The sequence below is a fragment of the Sapajus apella genome, unplaced genomic scaffold, assembly GCF_009761245.1.
Source record: "Sapajus apella isolate SASKATOON/1434 unplaced genomic scaffold, GSC_monkey_1.0 scaffold46, whole genome shotgun sequence".
Classification (NCBI taxonomy): domain Eukaryota; kingdom Metazoa; phylum Chordata; class Mammalia; order Primates; family Cebidae; genus Sapajus; species Sapajus apella.
Genome location: NW_022436986.1, coordinates 279,004 through 287,050, shown reverse-complemented (window position 1 = coordinate 287,050; position 8,047 = coordinate 279,004).

Sequence of the window (8,047 nt, the reverse complement as noted above, 5' to 3'; positions counted from 1 at the left end):
AAAAAAAAAAAAAAAAAAAAAAAAAAAAAAAGAGGCCCAAGAGAGCTTGTTTGGGAGGGAGCATGGTGGAAGGGGTCCACCATGTAAGGTTATAGTGAGAAGACATCTGTCTATTGAAAAAGATTGCCCTTACCAGACATTGAATCTGCCAATGCAGATTCAATGACCTTGGTCATTGAAGACCAATGACCTTGGTCTTCCCAGCCTCCAGAACTGTGAGAAATAAATTTCTGTTATTTACAAGCTACCCATTTTATGATATTTTGTTATTGCAGCCTGAACAGACTAAGACAAAGGGCCAGTGGTTCATCCTTAGAGAGACAGATTACTTATTCTGGGTATGGGTTTGTCTTTGCTACCTGTAATGCCTTAGCCAGCATCACTATTCAGGGGATTATGGAATGCCTGATCCATAAGCATACAATCCCATACAGCATTAGCATCCAAACAGAAGACCCACTTCCCAGTGAAGGAAGTGTGGAGTTGACTTATGATCACATTGTCTACTGGCCACATCACATATAGTGTCATCCAGGGGCAGATGATCTCAGAAAATCCTAGATCAGCCATTTAAAGGCACAGCTAAAGTACCAGCTTGGTGGCAATATTCTGAAAGGATGGGGCAGCATCCTTTAGGATGCAGTATATAGACAGAGACGTTTATATTGTGCTAGGTCCCCAGCAGGAAGAATACATGTGTCTGGGAACCAAGGGTGCAAGCAAGAGTAACCCCACTTACCATTAGTCCCAATGACCCACTGGAGAATTTTGTATTTCACATCTATGCAACTCTGAGCTCTGCAAAATTGAAGGTATCCTGGTCTCCAAAGAAGGTGCACTCTTGCCAAAAGATACAGTCAAGAGTTCACTGAATTATAAGCCATACCTTCCACCAAGGCATTTCAGTCTCCTTGTGTTTAGGAACCAGTCTGAGAGAAGAGGAGTCACTATACTGGCAGAGGTAATTGACCCTGATCAGCAGGAGGAGGAAAGGCTTCTTTTACACAGTGGGAACAGGAAGGGAATATGTGTGAAATCTAAGTGGCATAGTTGAGCATCTCCTGTTATTCCCTTGCCCTCTCAAATGGACATATACACAATTGCAGCTTGAGAAGGATGTTATTACCAATGGTATGATTACCAGACCCTTCAGGAGTGAAGGCTGGGTCATACCTTGGTGGCAGGTAAGCCACCAAGACCTGCCAAGGTGATAGATAACAAAGAGGGAACTTATTTTATTTTATTTTTTCTGAGAGATGGGGTCTCACTATGTTGCTGGGTCTGGTCTTAAACTCCTGGCCTCAAGTGATCCTCCTGCCTTAGTCTCCCAAAGTACTGGGATTATAGGTGTGAGATACCACACCCTGTAAGAATTAAAGAAAGAGGAAAGAAACATGAAAAGTGGCTCACTAGTCAAGACAGGTTTATTTTAGAGAAAGCAAACCAGAGAGGAGCCTTCTGGCTGAGGTAGGTCAGAGGCACACTTGCATATAGGCTAAGAGTTTTTAAGGATTCAGGGTAGGAGAGTTTATCAGAGGCTTGGACTGCTTCTGGGTCTCTGTTGTGCTTCTCTGGGAGGGAGAGTTGTATGTCTGTTCCCGTGTATCTTTCTGCAGCTTGCAGGCATACCCGCCTCCTGCCCACCCCACCCCACCACATCTGCTTTTAGTTTCCCTATCTTAGTGCACCTGAAGGGAAAGAAATGTCCACTGTTTCACAGGGGCCCATTGTATGAGGGTGAAGTTTGGCAGTTACCCAAGAGACTTTCCCCCCACTTCCCTCTGTGCCTGAGCTGTCTTACCTGTGTTTTACTGTCTGCTGTTTCTGGCTGCTTGCAGTTAGAAGAGAAGTGATTTCCTTGAAATATATGAGGCTAGAAAGGGAGCTGGAACTCAAAGTGGCAGTGTTTGTCCAAGATGATGGTGCTCCTGCTCTGTCACACCCCACCTCAACAGTGAGGGGAATATAGAATGGAGAAGGGAGAGTATGAGTACAAGTTGCAGGCCTGAAATCAACAGCAGTGATGTTCTACTAACCTGGCCCTTTACCTTTAGGAAGAAGGGACTGTGAGAACCATAGAGGAGCTGCTCCTCAGTCCCCTGAGTAGAAGTAGATGTGTAGGACCATGAGAATGTGCCTCTCCAACCTCCTACTGCAGGGAATACAATTGACTGGTGTCCCCAGATGCTGTGTTCTAAACACATCACTGCATTTGCTCTGAGGCCATGCTTCCCATGGTCTGCTTCCAGCCAGTGATGGATATGGCAGGGATATTATGGCAGGTCCATTCTTATGAAATATAGGACTCCTCTGACAGACAACTCTGGCCTGAGGATTCTACATGGTAGTCTAAGGCTTGACTTATGCAACCTTTCTTCTTTCCCTCTCTCCTTCTCAGGGATCAGATGTGCATCTCTCTCTGACAGCTCTCTCAACTTCCTCTCCATTACCTTTTGCAGGCATTTCCCCCAATCTCCTGCAAGTCTATGCTGACCTTTGCATCTACTTCTTGGAGGACCTAAACTAACACAGGTAGGTATAAATTTACCCATTATTTTATTTTGAAAAGTAAACCAGGCTCATGGCTTTTAAACTCATTTTATAGATGAGGAAACTATGCTTCAGAGAAGTTGAGTAACTTGCACAAGGTTATATAGCCAGCAAATATCAGGGCTATTATTTAAATCTAGACAATCCTGGCTATATAACCATGTGCCTAGATCTTAATTTCCTGTTTTCCTGCCTCTGCAGTTTCTGTGTGTTTCACTTTCCCTTACTCCCCTGGAAAGGCTTTTGAATATTCTAGTCTGTCTCTGCCCTGAAAAGGCAAGAGGAGTTTTTGACTACATTTGTAACATAATGTGAAAGAAATAACTTTATATTCCTGGGGTAGCCCTCAGTTCTTGAGGTAAGAGGTGAAGGAGAAACTCAGGGAAAAGAGTTGGGGCTGCTTTGTTGAACTTCCCCACACTGCCTGGAAAGTCTCCCAGAAGAATTAAACCTTGAAAGTTCAAAGTTTTATAAGAGAAACCATATGTCATTATGCTTATAATCTTAATAGAGCATGTGCTTTCTTCAAGCAAAATCCTCTATGATTTTGTAAGGTTTCCTCTTCCTCATTAAACAAAACACAAAATTTCTAAGATTAACACACTGGAATGAAAATCAAGGGTTGTCTGTACTCTTGTGGCCCGGGCACTGTGCCTGTGGAATTCATCCATCTTTTCCTGATCAGTTTCCCTCACCACATTGGCCTCAAGGAAACACTGTTCGTTCAACCTTCTGATTCTCACTGTTTCTTCAACCTTTGCTAGATTCTTTATAAAAATATGGAATATCTGATTGAGACTTAGTAAAGGATAGCAGAAGGGAAACTCATCTAGAGAGAACCATGAATCTATTTTAGGCCACATGACTTGGAAGTCAGAGCTTTATTTTCAGAATCTTCATGATCCTTTCCATCCCTGCGCAGGCCTAGCCAGGCTCTTCCCTTCTTAGCCCTTGGTTGACCTCCATTAGGTGAGAACCATTATCTTTTATATCAAGCGAGGCCAGACAGCTTTCTGCCTTTTTGTTGTGATTTTCCTTTCTTTTTTGAGGACTCTTATTCACCTTAGATTCTCGGCACAGGAATCATTCACCCCACTGCTGAAACTCTATCCCTTACTAGTAGGGCTGCAGCTTCCACAGTGTATCTGTATCCTAATTTGACCTCTTCTCTTTTTCCTCCTGTTTGTCCTCATTTAATGTCTTCATCTTCATCATCATTCTTATCTGTACTGGATAATTGTCGCATTCTCATCAGCACACAAATATGTTATGAGATACTGTTCACACACACACACACACACAAACACACACACCCCCAAATGCACTCCCTTAATTCCACAAGCCTTTTCAATTTATGGCTCTTTTCTCTGTTATCCTTTCAGTGAAACTCTTTCCTATGTAACTATCTCCACCACTACCTCTCTTCCCATTCTTTTTTTTTTTTTCAGATGAAGTCTCACACTGTCCCCCCAGGCTGGAGTGCAGTGGCACAATCTTGGCTCACTGTAACCTCTGCCTCCCAGGTTCAAGCAATTCTCCTGCCTCAGCTTCCCGAGTAGCTAGGACTACAGGCACATGCCACCACGCCCAGCTAATTTTTGTATTTTTAGTTGAGATGAGGTTTCACCCTGTTGGCCAGGCTGGTCTGGAACTCCTGACCTAAGGTGATCTGCCCGCCTCAGCCTCCCAAAGTGCTGGGGTGCTGGGATTGCAGGCATGAGCCACTGTGCCCAGCTTCATTCTCTCCTGAACCCACCACATCAATTAGACTTTCATTCCCACCATTCCACTGAGAATGGTCTTGTAAAGGCGCCCAACGGCCTTCAAGTTATGATATCCAGCATTCAGTTCTCAAACCACATCTAACATGTCCTCCAGGTAACATTAACATAGTTGACCACTCCCACTTACCTTAGCAAACAATCTTCGGACACCACATTCCTTTGGTTTTCTGCCTGTGTCATGACCTGCTTTTTCTTATATTTTTCATCTCTAAATGTTGACTCAGGGCTCAGTCTTTTCCTCTTATATCTATTCACATCCTTTCAGGGGTCTGCAAACTACTGCTATAAAGGGTCAGAGAGTCAATTGCTTCTGTAAGGCCAGAGAGTAAATGTATTTGGTTTTGTGGGCCATGTGATTTCTGTTGCAACTACTCTAGAAGCTGTAGACAAGGTATAAATGGATGTTAAATTGATCATTGTCATGACCGCTACATTATTCAGCACCTATTATGTACCTTATATTGCTAAATAAAATGATAATTTGTCAACCTGGTATTTCACTATAGTTACCTGAGCATTACTGGGGCTCCATGGAAGGAAAAGTTCCCTTCCTGTGTAAGGGAAGGTAAGAGTCCTGTTTTGAAAGGTCTGTATACTTCTCTAGCCCTTGTGCCCAATTTTGTTTGAGAGTCAGGGATTTTGAAAGGCTCAAGGCTCAGGAGGTCCTGTTTTGTTTTTGTTTTCATTTTCCAATTAATGTCAGAATTCAGCCTTTGCTGAGAGTAGGAGGGGTGGGCTGAGGGTGCACAGGAGCCATGTTCAGCAGCTGGGAGGAACGATGGACAGCTCTCAGCAGGACAGCTCTTCCTCTGAGGAAGAGGGAGGTTACTTTATTTATTGCGGTGGGGTGATTAAACTCCCAAAATGAATTTTGAGAGACAGCTGCACACAGAATAGAGATAGTGATTAGAACTAATTACTGTTGTTGTAGATGTTTTGCATTTGTACGGTACTCTGTATTTACAAAGAATTTTGTAATCACTTATTAACTCTCCCTCACCATAGCCTTGTGACATGGGCAACATTACTGCATGTTTGTTTCTGCCTTCTGGAAAGAATCTGAGTGGCTGTGGCCACACATTAGAATTGTGGAATCAAAATCCTCATTACATCTCTCTTATTCCCAGTGTGATTTTGAGAATCTATTTAATGAGAACTTGGACATTGCCTTACTTTATAATTTTACTATGAAGAATAACTCATGAAGATGGTTCAGTGCTTTGCTAAATTAAAAATGTATCATCTGTAAGGACCTAATAACAATAATAATCTCAAGCTGAGGTGGGTGGATCACTTGAGGTCAGGATTTCAAGACCAACATGGCTAACATAGTGAAACACCGTCTCTACTAAAAATACAAAAATTAGCCTTGTGTTGGCATGTGCCTGTGATCCCAGCTGCTGGGGAAGCTGAGATAGGAGAACCTATTGAATCTAGGAGACAGAGGTTGCAGTGAGTCAGGATCACACCACTGCACTCCAGCCTGGGTGACAGAGCGAGACTCGAAAAAAAAAAAAAATTTTTAAAACTCCCTAACTTCAGTTTCCTCCAGATTTTTTTAGAAATAAAATTAATAACAGAGTAAGTCTATATTATAGAATTTTTACATGTCCACTGCTTAGCATAGTGCCCAGTTTGTAAAGGTTGTAATATTTATTAAGTATAAAAATATACTTAATAAATGCTTAATAAATATTAGCCATTATTAATATCATAAGAATATCTGTGTAATATATTTATTCTCATTGTCTTTACTTGATTGCTTTAGTGTTTCTGACTTTGAATAAAGATGCACACGGATGTTTATTCACTTGTTCAGCAATATTTATTGAGTGACTACCACTTATCAGGTATTGTTCTTGGAAATAGTGGTGAACAAAGAAGGAGTTTCGTAGCAGGGCATGGTGGCATGCATGTAGCATCATATACTCAGGAGGCTGAGGTAGGAGGACCCCTTGAGCCCAGGAGTTTGAGACTAGCCTGGGAAACATAGCAAGACCCTGTCTCTTAAAAAAAAAATATCGAGTTCCTGCTCTCATGAAGCTTATATTGTGGGGAGGGGACTCATGTTATTATGGTGGAGGGGGAGGGGCTTACATTCTAGCGGGAATTAGGTTGTGATAGAGAGGAGAGAAATAGTGATGGCAGTATATTTAGAAGATATGTGGAGACATTTTTTTTCTGAATTTTTATATAAAATAGTGTTTTGTTATAGTGATAGGTAAAATATATTTATAAACTATTAATTTTATATAAAATTATTTATGTACATACTTATATATTTTTATTTAAAAATATACTTATTAATTATAAAATATTTAAGGAAAAGACTATTATACAAGTGTAACACTATACTGAAATTTGGAAAAACAGAAAAATTATCCATAATTTTATTACTAATTTTACTCATTTGAAATTGCCTTGGCACATTTTGTATAAAGTTTGTATTTTAGTATATATACAAAAATATATTTTGTATATGTCTACTGCGGATCTATTTTATGCCAGGTACCTAGTCCATGGGAAATTCAACAGTGGTTAGGTTAGGCTACTGAGATCATAGGTAAAAGTAACTAAAAGGTAATTATGATACCCTTTCCCCTGGTATCCTATTCAGTAGGATCCTAGAGAAAGACAGTTACTTGGAGTCTGCCCATTTGCCCTCTGCAGAACCTCTGGGCTTGAAGACATCAAAGTCCAACCCCCTTTTCCATGCTTGAACCTCTTGCCACATCCCTGGAACTCTTGCTGCTTCAGCATGGGAAAAATGGGCTCAGTTTCCTGACATTTGGGCATGGCTTGGGGTTGCAAACAGCATTCTGAACTCCCTTAGCCCAGGGTCTGCTTTGAAGAGATGTGATAAAGGAGGGGAATATTGGCTATGTTGAAAAAGGCAGGTACAGATGACAGATGGAAGCGGGATTAAGCCCCTAGGAGATGCCAGGTGCCTGAAAACCAGAGAGAAGTTTTTGTAGATAGAGAGGAGCCCCAGGTTCTCACTGTTGTCTTCTCACCCTCCTGTGATTTCATGGGAAAATAGTCACCCCTTACCCCACGCCATAAGGACTTATACTTTTCTTTCTTTTAGGCTTATGGGGTAAGATGGAAGCCCAAGTCCCTTCAAGATAACCCTCAAACAAGTTAATTTTATATTCTATAGGCTCAGGATTTAGCCTCTTGCCCTCTTTTCCAGCTTCCACCAGTATCTTCCCTGGCTGACTTTTTGCCTCATGTGCCAGTCCCTTCTCACATTGCCATAAAGAAATCCTGGAGGCTGGGTAGTTTATAAAGAAAAGAGGTTTAACTGGCTCACAGTTCTGCAGGCTGTACAGGAAGCATGGTGGCTTCTGTTTCCGGTGAGTCCTCAGGGAGCTTTTACTCATGGCAAAAGGCGAAGCAGGAGCAGGTGCATGTGCAGCGGGACCAAGAAAGAAGGGAGAGGGGCCACACACTTTTTAATTACTTATTTATTTTTATTGTATTTCAAATGTTTTTGGAGTACAGGTGGTTTCTGGTTACATGGATGAGTTCTTTAGAGATGATTTCTGAAATTCTGGTGTACCCATTACCTGAGCAGTCTACATTGTACCTAATATGTAGTCTTCTTTCCCTCAACCGCCTCCCACTTTCCCCTGAGTCCCCAAGTTCGTTATACCATTCGTATGGTGCCACACACTTTTGAACAACCAGATCTCACGATAACTCACCATCAG